The 15,489-nt window shown below is 29.5% G+C and overlaps 1 protein-coding gene across 18 annotated transcripts in view; it reads right to left on the bottom strand.

Annotated features, from left to right (window-relative positions):
- Window positions 1-15,489, bottom strand: part of LOC111675065 (PDZ and LIM domain protein Zasp) — a 205,168-nt gene that overhangs the window by 151,944 nt on the left and 37,735 nt on the right. For all 18 annotated transcript variants that reach the window (XM_046953594.1, XM_046953595.1, XM_046953580.1 and 15 more), the window contains exon 2: window positions 12,093-12,142. The gene's annotated coding sequence lies outside the window, so the exon portion shown is untranslated. The remainder of the gene's footprint in view (window positions 1-12,092; window positions 12,143-15,489) is intronic.

Here is a 15,489-nt window from a genome sequence, read left to right as displayed (position 1 = left end):
CTTCTCGACTTTTTTAGACTTCTTTCGACTTTTTTCGACTATTTTTAGACTTTTTTCGAGTTTTTCCAACTATTTTAGAGTTTTTGACTTTTTCCCACTTTTTTAAAATTAACGACACTTTTTTCTACTATTTTCGAGTTTTTGACTTTGTCCGACTATTCGACTTTTTTCGATTTATCGACATTTTTTGACTTTTCGACTATTTGACTTTTTTCGACTTTTTACGGCTTTTCGACTTTTTTCGACATTCCGACTTTTATTTAGTCGACTTTTTCACAGATAATAGTCGAGTTATGGACTTGTTTGAAACAAAATAGTCGACTTCGACTTTTTCACTTTTTTCGACAAAAAGTCAATTATACGATTATTCGAAAGTCGATCTATAAAACCTTACCATAACTATTCCCATATCATCAACTTATTTTATATATTTATGTTAATGTCTGTTAAACCAATCGTTTTTAAATCGCTTTCAGAGGCTATCATTAGTTCTATTAATGATCTATTTTCTACATTAAGTATAATGTAAGGAGCTAGAGGTCTCTCTCATATACGGCCTAGTCGAATGCTTACATAAGTATTTTATTGTCTCCATCATAAATTGCCAATAATTTTACATAAATTTTGTTATACCAATTATTTTTAATGTTTTTTCTTCCTATAAAAACCAAAAATAGCAGCAACAACAATAACTAATAAATATTAACATGTCAATAATCAATTCTATTTCTGAACAACCTTAAAATTTATTATAAATCATGAAAAAAAAATTGCCAGCAACATTTTCGCTTATAGTCACAAATACATTCAAAATAATTTTACACTGAAAATAATACATGCTTAACCTTACAGTAAAAAAAACTTTGTTACGAATAATAATTCATAATATATATGAAAATGTCTTGCATAATAAGAAAATTTCCTACATAATATAAAATTTTTAAAATTAGGAAAGTTCGAAAGAAAAGCTCATTTTGAATTTTTTTGCATCTTAACAAACTATTTCATACCATTTCGCATATAGTACGAACAAATTTATTACAATGAACGAAATTTTCCTAGAGAATAAAAAAAAGGATTTCCTACGTAATATGAAATTTTTAATATTACAAAAGTACGAAAATGTTTTTTGAATTTTTTCACCTTAGCAAAATATTTCATAAAATATACGTATAAATACATTTACAGTGTATTTATACGTATGTAGTAATAATTTATTTAATTTCCTTAATGATTATTTTGAATTTCATCGTTTGCCACATTGTTATTCTGATTTTTAATGTGACTTTTTTTTTTTTGAACAAACCACCAATCAAACAATTTACATTCTTTCGCACACATTGCAACACATTTGCAATTATTCATAATTTATTGGTAATTCAGTTGTTCTTTATTGGCAATATATTTGTTGTTTTTTAGAACAGCAATAACTTTTTTGTTGTTTTTCTGTTGCTGTCAATTGTTATTGTTACTGAATGTATACTGTTGTTATTGTCATGCATATTTTATGTTTTTTTTTTTTTATTTATATTTCTTTATAACAAATTGATTTTTTTCTCTCCCAGTTACTGTCGCAAGTTTTAATTTTTTGTAGACTTTCCTTGAATTTGCCATGAATTATAATTGTACGGGTATTTTACGTTTTTTACGAGTATTGATTAAGGTGACAGTGACTGTGACAAAGAAATTATTCACTTTGAATTGTTTGTTTTACAAACCAATCATATGTGTGTAATTGAATAGATAAAACCCAACAAACAAATTAAAGTCAAAAACGTTTTCATATCAGAACAATCAGTGTTTGTACAATATTTATACTCTAGATTATCTGTTGTAGGATTTCTCTTTTAAAAACTTTTTTATTGTTGAAAACTACTTTCTATGGAACACTCTCTTCGTATAGAAAATTACTTTCTATGGAAGACTCTTTTCGTATAGAAAATGACTTTGTATGGAAGATTCCTTTCGTATAGAAAATGTCTTAATAAAAACTCTTTTTGTACAGAAAATGGGTTCCTATGGAAGACTGTTTTCGTTTTGGAAATGTATTGCTATGGAAGTATCTTTTGGTATATAAATTGTTTTCTATGGAAGACTGTTTTCTAATTCCTATAGAAAATTACTTCTATGGAAGTATCCTTTTATATATAAAATGTATTTATATTAAAGTCTTGTTAAGTAGGGAGCCTTTCCTATGAAAGACTCTTTTCATATATAAAATGTATTTCTCTAGAAGACTTTTTTTCATCTTGTAGAAGACTATTGTTGTATAAAAAGTGTATTCCTTTAAAAAACACTTTTCGTTAAGAAAATATTTTCATATGGAATCCTCTTTTCGTAAACACCATGTTTCTCTACGAAAGACTCTTTTTGTAAAGAAAATGTCTCTCTATGGAAGCCTTTTTTCGTATAGAAAATGTATTCCAATTCAGACAGATAATAGACGTTTTTAAATTATACACGCTTGGTATTAGGTTGACACGAAAGTGTTTGTAATTTTTTAATAACATCCGTTCTCAAACTACATACGCATAGTTTTCAAAAGAACAATAAACATATGAAAAACGATGTCATCAAATCAATCGAAAATTTTAATGTGTTATCAATGTGACAACGCTATATTGTCAAAAAGAAGGAATCGTTGTCGAAATGACAACGATTCGTCGGCGGAATTACAACGATGCATTGCCGAAATGACAACAATGCATTGTTGCAATAACAAAAATGCGTTGTTGCAATGTCAACAATGCGTAGTTGCAATGACAACAATGTGTTGTTGCAATGACAACAATGTGTTGTAGCAATGACAATAAGAATCTATTGGCCCGAACCTTTTTTACTGCATTTCGTAAGCCAAATTAATTCGCCATCAGTAAGCCATAGCGGGACCACAGATACCACTAATTACTTTGTAACTTCTCATCAGTATAGTTTCGCTCCATGACCGTAATTATATATTCTATCTCAAATGGGAAATTTTCCCACATTTAATTAAGCAGAGACCCTGATTGGGCTAAATATTTACGACTACATTACGTATTTTATGATTAATTTAAAATACATGAAATACATCCGAAATGTTTGCTGTGTTTTTTTTTCATATGATTTAAAATGTTTACAATTACCAGGCGTTAAAAAAGTAAAATCAATATTATTGATTTACTTAGTTTGGACTTATGTTTTATATATGCACAATTTTGCCATTACCCTACGGTATTCTATAAGTAATAGTGTAGTAATGTAGTTATTTCATACATTGTTTGGTAATGGATAGTAATATCCAATTAATGTTCATTTCAAATATCGCGATAATCACTTGGTAATAAGGCAATGAAGAAAAAATAAACACATGATTTTACATTAGAACAAAATTAAGTTGTTATTCACCCATAAAACAAGTAATTCCACTTTAATCAAGTATTACTTGCCTGCTTACCAAATAACCATGCAATCTCAGATCTCTAGTATATTTTATCCCTAAACGATTTACAAAATATACAACTTGTTAAGGCAATAGTATTATTAGATTCTTCCTAGTCGATTAACTAAAATTATAACAATAGCATGCTGTTATTTCGACTATGACCTTTTATATTTAAAATCCCTGCTATAAGTAGACTTAAGAATTTTTCTTATCTTTATAATAAAGTTGTAGAATATATTGATTTTTCTGTTTATCTTTCAAATGATAAATATTTCATTAAGCTTCATAAAACAATAAAGGTGTGCATTGGAAAAGTGGGAAAGGTTAATGTGGGTGATAAAACTAAAACAAATCAATCATGTTTTTAATGATCAAAAAAGAAAAATATTCTAATCCAAAAGCTTAATAATAAAACAGAATTTTTTTGTATTATTAATTTTTAAGCCTTAATACCCCTACTACGTGAATACCCCTACTATCTAGAAACTTAATGCTAAATACACACCTTGGCCTTTTACAACTATTTATAGAATTATTTCTTAATTCCTTTTTTATAAATATTTAGTTTTTTCTTATTTATACAAATTTTATTAACATAAGTTTATTGTATATAGTTTCTTATGATTTATGTATTAAAATTTTTTTTTATGAAATAATTTTTAATTTATTTTTTTTTTGTACTGCAAATCCAAAGGAAGGTAGGCAGTTGTTATGACTGCCAGTCTGTCTGTCTCCATATGGTTTATTACGAAATAAAATTTTATTATTTTTATCGTTACTGGGCTTTAATAACACAGGCCGGTCAGAAATAAAAGTAAAGAAGTAAATCTTGCAGAATCATGCCAGCACATTTGAGATATCGTGTTCTAAAGTTTGAAAAACCCAAATTTTTTAACTATTTTCAGATATATCTTCTCACTGTGTAAGCAAAGATTTTTCTGGGTATTTTACAAAAAAAAAAAAAAACTTATATATTCCAATTTTTTAAAATTTTTTCTAACTCTTATGTAGTTTCTGAGATATCATCCATTGAATTTGACGGACGGAAAGACAGACATTGTTAAGTGAAGTTAAGAAAGTAAATTTATGTCGATTGCTAGGTATGTCCAGCAAGAAATCTGAAATTTTTGCTACTGGCCGGTAGTTATTTCATACATTACTTGGTAATGGGTGTTCATTATCATCCACATTATTTCATTTAACTGAATAGGTTATTACTGGTAAAGAACAAAGCAATTAGGATTTGTTATAGCCCAATTTTCATTAACAAACTGAAAATTACAAAAAGCAACATGTTAATGGAGCATCGAGTAAGCGGCCCTAAGTCGACCCAAAGTAACTAGGTAGGTAGATAGAATTTGAATCTCGTCGCCTTTATTTTAAAACTTATAGAATAGGCTTTCAGATGGCAAATAAAGTTGTCTCTAAAATCCCAAATCTGATGGAGAAAATCTGAGTTTATATTTGGATCCAAAGCTGCTTTTTTAGAAACGTTTCGACTTTTTAAATTTTGTCGGCCTGTGTAATGACTAATTTAATGTTATTTATTTTTCATTAAAAAAAAACTATATGTTTTCAAACTTAATTCTTAAATTTAAGTTGCTCACGCAACGATAAAAAGTTGTTTTTGGTATAAGTTATATATGAGCTTTGATCAAGTAAAAGTTGATTTTTACAGAAAATCGGTTATAAACAAGATTAAGTGTTTAACAGAAGTACGTTCTTCATGATCTTATGTACGTATACCCAAAGATAAGAATCTTCTATTGTATATATAATGATCATGACAAGATTTTGCAAATTAAGTTATTATATATGTAAAGAAAACTTTATACATCATTGGAAACATCAACTGCATCTATAGGACTCCCTTCTAATACGAATACATATTTATTCAGTTGATTAATCTTAGGAATTTTCCACAACAAAACCACATAACATTTTTATCTTTTCTTAGCACACACTTATGTATTTAATTAATTGTTCTTTTTTTAACAAATATTTGTAATTTTTTTCTCTTATAAAATTAAGCAAATATTTAGATTAAAATTTTATTCAGATCAACATACACACTTGTACTTTCAATTGAACGCGATTAAATTATCGATTATTTTATCATTACAAGTTGTCAACAATTTATGGTTTGACAAAGATAAAATTATTTAATTATTTACACAATAAATTTACACAATATAACTAAAGTCGAACAAAAAGAGCCAGTGGGAAAAATATGGCCCAGAGAAATTTGGTTTAACTTAAAACTTTTGAAAGCTTATAGTTGTGTTTAATTTACATCTGTAGAGCCATTAGTGTGCTTTGCAGTAAACATTTTAAAGCTCTACAATAAGAAAAAAGCTCAATAAATGTAAAGCTTTTGTAATAAAACTTTAGAAAAAAAACTATAATTAGTTTTATATTTTTAAGCTCTAATTAGAACTTAAACATCTGATAGAACTTAATTAAAGTTGTATTAAATGTTTAAGTTCTTATTAGAGTTTAGAAATGAAGTCATTTAGAGCTTATTAAAGCTTAAAATTTAAGTCAATTTGACACAGCCGGGCTGGGTAAATGTAAAACATAAAGTTGTTCCTGTACAAATACCTTCAAATATCTTCGGGGGCAAAATTGTCTATTCTCTTACAATCTTGTTTGGCCACTGTAACCCAGTGTCGTGATTTTCCAGTCCTCATCAAGAATCTATTCAAAGTTCCTTCTAAAGGATTATACAATTACTCAGTTCCAAACTATTGGGTAAACTGATCAGGGAGCAAACGGTTTCTGATGCATAAGCGGTAGCTTTCATAAGACGAAGTTGCTTCGTAAAACTGTCATACTAAAAATCCGAAACAGTCCCAGAAATCAACAGAAGACATTTAACTGATCTAGTCTGACTGTGAAGCAAAAAATTATTTGTTTTAACAGACGCTGATCCACGGGGTGGAAAGGGAAATTTTCCCCCCCAAAACCCAAAATTGTTCATACAAAATATAAAAAAATTAGTTAAAAATAATCTTACAACACCCCATCCCCCGAACGCTTAAACTGGATCCGCGGCTGTGTTCTAAAGAAAAAATCAGAAACTCCACATCAATGCGATTAGGCTGGCTAACATGAAATTGCCAGACGAACGCTCAGCGTTAATGCATAAGATATAGGAGAATCAGAGCTTGCGGATGTGAGTGAGATACAAAGCAGGACTGAAAACTTCTCAAAGACAACCCAATCAAAATTTGCGAAAGTGAGTGAAATGACACGCAGAACTGTAATAGTAATGAAAACTTCGCAAAGAGAAACAAGGCTCTTCTTCTCAGTGTGATGACGATGGTTGGTTCGTCATTCACATGAAATTAATGGCTTTTGAAGACGAACTCTTATGCGATGACGCTGGCTAACGTGAAATTATCAGAGAAACGCTAAGCATTAATGTTCAATATAGTGACGGATTGAAGCTTGCGGAAGTGAGTGAGATACCTTGCAGGACTGTGAGCTAATTGAAAACATCTCAATGAGATCCTAGGCTCTTCTCGATGCGATGTAGATGGCTGGTCCAACAATTTCTATCCAAATTGTAACCATAACGTTACAGCTTAAAGTTTACAAACAATCTAATTTGATATAATCTGAGTGAATGAAAAGTGATCCCGTGCGGAAGAAACTGTTCCGCCTGTTTAATACTTACTTGATGTCTTCATTTCGTTTCAGTTTCAAGTCACTTTTTTATAACATAAAATTTCGTAGATGTAGTAAGATTCTAGTTTTGTCATAACAATAGAGAAGCTGGAAAGTGTTATGATTTTATACTCTTTTATGTTATAAAAGCGACTTTATAATATTTTTTTATTTCTCCTTTATTATACTGTTTTGCACTCACTAATCCCTCACTTATGCTTATTTTATATTAAACTATGTTTTAGATATATTAAATTTTAAATTAACACAATTTATTACAAAATCTAAATTTCACAATATATCACACAACTGATCACAATGAAATAAATATATTTACTGAAATGTGCAAACACTTTTCCTTCTGAATTTTGAGAGCAAGAATGATTCTGCATTAAACTATCTTCTTAGTGTATTAAAAAATGTTAGTTTTTGAAATTTTTATTCTATCTACTTATTATCATTTAATTTTGCTTTTGGTATATCAAAACGCACTACAATTTAACAAAATTATGATCAAAATTAGAAAGTACTGCATTTTGTTTTTGTAAATTTTTAGCTTAGCACTGAGAAACACAAAACTGAGCCTTTATAGTGACTTTTCAGTTCATGAATCCAATATTAAACTCACATTTGCTGGCAGGGAAGGGTCACATGAAATAAATAGCTTTTGCAGGCGAACTCTCAGCATTGCTGCTAAAGTTTGTTGTGTTACTTACAAAGAAAGTATGGGCAAGATCAAAACTGGAAATGATGACTCCGAAGGGGACACTATGAAGGTCTAGTCAAATGATTTCGCAGAAATCTTGCAAATCCTTCAGTGCTTTATCCCTCTATCAACTAATTGGGAAGTTGTGCTAGTTTCGGAAATTAATGAATTTTCGAGACATTCAATCGTTGTCTTTAATAAGGAGCATTTAAAACTAAGAAGAGAGAAGGGGTTATATCTACTATTGTTTTGGTTTGATCTTTCTCTTCCAAGTATACCCAGCATAATTTTAAATTTTCTAGTGGGTTTTGATTATTTGTTTTTCAATTTTAAATAATCAATACTTTAAAAACTTATTTTATTTAAAATATTAAAGCAAATATAGAAAAGTGTTAAATGTTTGTTTATTAATATTTAAATTATATTACAATTTTTTGCAATTTTTCGAAAACGTAAACAAAACAAAATGAAAAAAAGGTTAAAGAACCACAATATGAAACTGAACAACAATCTTGATACGAGGCTTGTTTGGAAAGTGTTGGTGAATAGATAAGAAGGTCTCTTTAAAAGTCAAGCAATACGTTCAGAGAGAAAGAGAGAGAGAGAACATTTATCTGATTTAGAGATTGATCAGGCAATGCAAATTAAAACTTTGAAATTACTAATCCTACGGCTAGACCATAGACTATTGCCAAGACAGGTCTAAAAACTTTTTCGCTTATTAGTCTCATAAATAAACTAGTCTATGGACTTGTCTATGAATTGATCTATCGAATAGCCCTGCCTATGAATTGATCTATCGACTTGTATTTCGAATAGTTATGGACAATTTATTGTAATAAATATTCTATGGATCAGGGTTAAGATTATTCTTTTTGGAATAGACAATCGATCGGTTTAACTATGGACATAGCCGGTTTAACTATAAAGTGTATTGACTAGGCTAAGGAATAGTCTATAGACTATCAGTAGTGTCCGACTACTTTGTTTTTCCAAAAATCTTTTGCCATAACCCTCGTAATTCTCATTAAACTGCAAGTAATCGAAAATCAAACAAATAAACATTGACTCTTTGATAATTTCAAAATGAAATAAATTCTGACTCAACACAAAATCGCCTAAATAAGTGTGTAATTAAAACAAAACAAAAAAAATCTTATTTTTCCTGTTCTTTGGTTGATCACAAAATTTATTATCACACCTTTGGGCCTTATTTCTTTATTCTTGTAGAAGATTTTTATGAAAATAATTGAAAATTAGTAACATGACATCATCAAATTTTGAGTATTGATGCCTTTTTAAAATTTTTTTATACATATTTTATTTTGATTTTGTTTCTCCTTTCTAGATCAATGGGGTATTAATACTACGTTTTTTAATAAACATCAAAAAAAAAACATAGTTTAATGCTCTTGGGGGTTACATACATTAATTGTGTGTGTGTGTGTATAAATATAAGATAGGCTCTTGGTTTTGTGGGCGAATAATTTTAAAATTTCAAAACCTGATTATGAGTTTAACTATGATACTGAAAGCTTGTGTTGATATAATAAAATATTGGTCCTATACCCGCCTTAAAGTATACCAATGGGCTCAATCATTTTCTGAGTCGATTTAGCTATGTACGTCCGTCTGTCTAATCAAACTACAGGTCGCAATTTTGAAGATAATTTAATGAAATGATCTTCTATTGTCGTAGGGACGAAGTGTATTGAAAATGGTTAAGATCGGTCTATATTTCACCTACCCGCCCTACAACTGAAACCCCGAATAGGGCTTGCAAAGATTGTAATCAAAATACAGGTCGCAATTTTGGAGATAATTCAATATGATCTTTTGTGGTACCATAGACGACGCCTATTATAAATGGTTAACATCGGTCCATTATTTCACCTATCACCCATACAACTGAACCCCCGAATAGGGCTTTTTAGTTCATAATTATGTTTAATATACACATATCTCGACAAAAAACTGCAAAAACCAAATTCTATACAAGACTTAATAATAGGTTCTCATATGACTCTAGCCCCTATTAAAAACCCCCATCAATTTCCACAATTTTATTCAACAATAAACGGCTTAAGTATGAATATCTGAAGCAAGATAGAATTCAATTTAAATGTTTTATTATGGCAACAAAATCACATTATATTTTTGTAAAAGGTGTAGGGTATTATATGGTCGGCCTCGCCCGACTATAATTTCTTGCTTGGTTTGATTTTGAAATATATTATAATATTTTTTATTTAACATTTAGGAGGCACCCTATTAATACTCAACTCATTAAACGATTTTGTTCAAAAAAAAATCACTGCTACTAAAACCCCTAAGGGAAAAAGAAACCTTATGAGTTGAGTTCATATTCCAACAATACATTTTATTGAAATCAGCGAAAATGTGTATGTGAACATATATTAATAAAAATCTCGATGAAATATGATTATTTATTTATTTACGAGTATTTTTATTTTATACTAACGAGCAAAAAAAATTAAAAAAATATATATAAATATGTATATTTCTTTTTTAGCCGTTAGTGTGGGAAAATTAAGAACTTTTAAGTATTTTTAGGTGTAAATACAACTAAAATGTTGTCTTGTTGTACTGGTAATACATATAAATATGTGCCAAGATGTGGAATAAGTTGTTTTTATTTTTTTCAATAATTTCAATAAGTCAGACTTTATTTAAATTAGCACGATAAGTTATTTAATGTGTTTATTCGCACTATAAAATCGTTTTATAGACTTAGATAATCTATCTCATTGTTTAAACCTAGTTTAATATATGTTTTCTGTTTTTCCGTAATCAGTAACTTATTATCTTATTAATTGAGTTTTATTGTGCAATTAATCCCAAGTTATAGGTGAGAAAACACAATCAACAAACAAAAATGATTTCGGAAGAACAAAAACTTAATATTTTAAAAGAATTGCATTTTTCCGATTTGTTTTATCAATAAAATTATTGTTTAAATGTTTTTTTTTTTAATTTTTTCTAAAATTTTTCTTTTTATAAAAGTAATGTTTGCAAAAAAGAGCTGTTTATTATGCGTTTGTATTGATGTTTGTAACACCCAAAAATATTGGTCCTACACTCACCTTAAAGTATACCAATCGGCTTAGAATCACTTTCTGAGTCGATTTAGCTATGTCCGTCTGTCTGTCTGTGTGTCCATGTAAATCTTGTGCGCTCGCTACATTTAGCAATTTTCAAGATAATTTAATGAAATTTGGAAACATTCCACCATACGGTTAAAGAACAAATTAAATGCTTTATTTTTTAAAAATTATCCACTTTTTTAACATCCTGACTGGTGTAGGGAATCATCATCCGTACATATTTTAACAACGAATGTTTTTGAAAAATTATAAACACTTTATTTGATACCAGGCGTGAATAATATAAAAACGTCTTTTTTCCCGCTGTTGCTGAAATTAATGATCAATGTCTTGTCAGAGTTTTGAGAGTAGAATAAAACTAATACGAAACTCTGCCATATTTCATATTATGTTGTTGCAATTATTCTTCTGAATAATCGGTTCAAATTAGTTATGGACCGAACTATAATAGAATATGATCATCCTTTCGATGTTTTCCAAACAAGTAAGGAATTATAGTCGGACTGCGCCGACAATGTGATTTATTTTTCATAATAAAAAACTAATGTATACACTTTACACTGTGGTAAAATGTTGACCGATCACCTTAAAATTTCATAGTTAAATCTATCTACTTTTACATAAAGTGTTTTTATCCTGAGTATGATAACGAAGTTATTTTCTGAAGGGGTTTTTGTATGAGGGCAAGGATCATTATAAAATTCGGCAGCGATATCAACACATAAATCTTATTTGTAACGCCTATTGACTATATACAAGTGTATTAAACATAATAATGAAATTAGAAGCCCATTTCGGGAAGCTCAATTGTATAGGGGCTAGGTAAAATAATGGATAAACAGGCAGACATACATAGCTAAATCGACTCAGAAACTGATACTAAAGCTATCTATACATTATTGTTAGATCACAAAGTTGTCAGAAAAATATTCAGAAAATATCTAATAGCCGTGTCAACATAAAATTATTGTCTTACAACATTGTCAGAGATGCTTTTTAAGATATAGTAATCTAAACAAAATTGGTAAATTCACGCGATTGTAGACATTTTTCTGCCAACATTGTAAGATCTGACAACCATGTAACACACAGCTTTAAGGCGACTTATATGTATAGAACCAATATTATTGTGTGTTACGAAGTTCGTTTGGGTAACAGCGCTACTTACTGTAGATTGAGTGTTATTTATTTTCGTGTACAAAGAAATTGTAATTTTACCTGCAAAGAAGAGATATAAATATATAATTATTATTAGATATAAATGTGAAAAATCTGTTAAAAAATTCAAATTTGTGAAATATTGTAATTACAAGCCCATTTATTTTTCAATCGTATTGAAAGTTTGTCCATTTCCCAAAATATGTATATGAATGTAAAAGTTATTTGTGCAAAATTGAGAATTCTAACTCTAATAGTTTCCAGACAACTTATTACTCAAGTCCATATAATAGTAATGACTACATAATAGATTAAGGTTAAACCCACCAAAATCGAATAATTTTTATCGTTCAATCGTAAAAGTTTAAGTCAAGATACATAATTCTAATATTACATATAAAATTTCCGAACAATGTGTTCATATTTTATCATTTTTTGATATTTGAGCTCAAGCACCCCTGCTAAATTAAGTGGTAATATGCCTAGGACATATTTTATCCTACTGGATAAATTTAATTTATCAAAAAAACTGCAAAATTTCTAAAAAGATTTTCACACCATACTAAAATGCAGCAATTTATCTTGAATCCTTAAAAACATTTAAAAGCTCACAAATAAACAAATGCTCCCTTTTAACGAGACCCCAAATAGTGCTGTTGCATGTCGCTAAAAAATTCATAGAAATTGTTCATAAGCTGCCAGTAGGTTTAGAATTAGTCACTATATACTTTTCAGTTCTTAGGAAGTAGTTATTTAAACCTCCAGATGTAATATATTACATAATCCATTGTTCACGTTTATTGTGTAAATATAAAATAAACCGGCGCTTTATAGATCAAGTCCTTATTAAAATAATAATAAACTAGTTCGATAGATCCACTTCTTGAACTACAGGGTTGTGTATTATTCATGTAAACATTATATAAAAGAATAAAGAAAGTTGAGTGGTGGGAAATAAAATTAACAATACAGAAAAGCTCAGTCATACACATACACACACATAGAAAATATATTGAAACCTTAAACGCAATAGTTAAAATACTAACAGTCAGTACTTTGTCATACTAATTGCTGCACTTTGTAAAGTGTCACAATAACAGAGTCTAACACAGATAGAAAAATAAAAGAAAACACTCACACATTGACACGTACATTTATACTCTTACATTTAAAGATATAAACTGAATGTGTAGATACTTAACTGCAATTTTTAGTATGAATAGTAAAAGTGAAAAGATGTCTTTGGAGTCTTTGGAAGTTTTCAAAAGATAGACTTTTAGAGTTTTCTATAGAAACAGAGATTCGAGGGTTGATCAATTGGTTTATAGAGTTTTGAAATACCTAATGTGCTCAAAAGTCGTATACATGAGAAACTGAAAAAGATACAGTCCTTAAAACGGAAAATCTTTTACATACACACGAACTTTTGTAAAAAGGGGGCTAACTAGCAGTAGGTACTTCTGGTACCCCTCAAATGTATTAAAAACTAAAATTTATTTGTTACAAAGGTTGTCATAGGTATTCTATCAGTCCGTAGCTAAAGTTTTGATTTTTACAAAATTTTTCAACATTGGCCTACGTATATATCTTCGGATCTGATGTAACATTCACCCTTCATTGGGACGAGGTATTGCTTTAAATCTAAACAAAATTATTTTATATCCTTAAAATTTCAAACGACCTACACACACAGATCCAGCAGTTTGACTTGGAATCATAAATTTACTCTTTGTAAACGACAGAAAATCTGTCAAAGTTCCCAAGACAATGGAAGTCTGCTCCGGAACGACCCAAGTCATACTCGGCCATAGATTGTAAACCCAATGTGAGTAGTATAAACCAAAAGCTTTTTCAGAAAGCTTTTACAGAAAATAATTACCGTCAACAGTCAAACTTTACAACAGAAGTAGTCACTCTGTTGTCATTAAGTAAAATTACTGACTGTTTCATTATAAGTTATAGAGTTTGAGTTTGTATGGTGGCAAGGGTTAAAAGAGGTCCGATACGATTTGTGTTGCATAATGGAATATTTTACGTAATTATGAATCTAATGGCCCTATTCGGGAGGTACGGTTGTATGGGGCCTAGCCGAAATAATGAACATATTTCAATAGGGTTCACCCTTGGATCAAAAGTATGTGACAAATTTCATCTAATTATCTTGAACATTACGATTTGTAGCGTGCACACAAGGTTTATATGGACACACATATAGACGGACTAATATAGCTAAATCGACTCAGAAAGCGATTCTGAGCCGATTGATATACTTTAAGGTGTGTAGGAGCAATATTTTTGACTGTTATAAACGTTAGCACAATAGCATATAATCTCTCCACTATTGTGGTGTTGGGTATAAATATGAGGTCCCCAGGGAAGTCAATATTTTATGGTAACCCTATTAAATAGGTCTAATTCCTAGTTTTGGGACTGCCCCAACGAACTACAGTAAAATAATAAGTATTTTGAGAAAATGTATTGCCAACTGTAAGACATGAATTGCTACAATTTTATCGTAACCCCAAGACTGTGTTTATGTAAAACTATGTATGTATTTGGGAAAGAACTACATTAAAAGGATGGCCCTAGAAGGGTTAATATCTTGACGAGAAAAATTTATGTTATAAATGTGGAGAAAAATACTGCTTCTTTAAAAAACGTATTGTCATTTGTAGTTGTTACCATGTATGCGTATAAAGTTTACATGAATATCTATGTTGAGACTTCATTATAATTAATAGTAAAGAAGGAAGGAGTCTTATAAACTGAAAAATGTTGTGATATTTTTTACTTACATACATTGTACATGTGACAAAATGATACAAAATGTTTCAAATATCAAAGACTTTTTAAGAGTAAAAATAATGTACGTATGTTTGTATAACCCTGCAGTACGAGGTTGGCATTACCAGCATAACAAATTTTGCTTTATAATTAAGTACATTAAATTAATTAATCTTATACATGTAATTATTACATTTTACTTCAATTTAAAATGTACAATTGACTACACAATAGATTACACAGGGTTGTTGAAATAACTAGTTCCTAAAGTATTTTATATAAGAGTAAAAGTTTCTTTTAGAACAAAAAATGCTTATGAACTTCTTGAACTGTAAACACATCCACAAACATACTTTAGACAGGCATGCATATGTACATATGTTCCTATTTGTGTTTGTGTATCCTGACTTAAGGGTACAGAAACATCATCAGCAACAAACAACAACAAATGCAACATTTTTGCTAACAAAGCTCAATTGAAAGCAATCTCTGTTAACCAGGATCAACAAAAAACCACCTTCTTAGCCAACAACAGTATCATCCGCCCACAACAACAACAACGTTGACAACAATAAGATGGAAAACTCTAAATGCCGGCTTCTTTACTACTATTTTCCCATACA

This window comes from Lucilia cuprina, chromosome 6 (genome assembly GCF_022045245.1).
Source record: "Lucilia cuprina isolate Lc7/37 chromosome 6, ASM2204524v1, whole genome shotgun sequence".
NCBI classification, from domain to species: Eukaryota; Metazoa; Arthropoda; class Insecta; order Diptera; family Calliphoridae; genus Lucilia; species Lucilia cuprina.
Note: the sequence above shows the minus strand (reverse complement) of the source record. Positions and strands in the feature narration are given on the sequence as shown.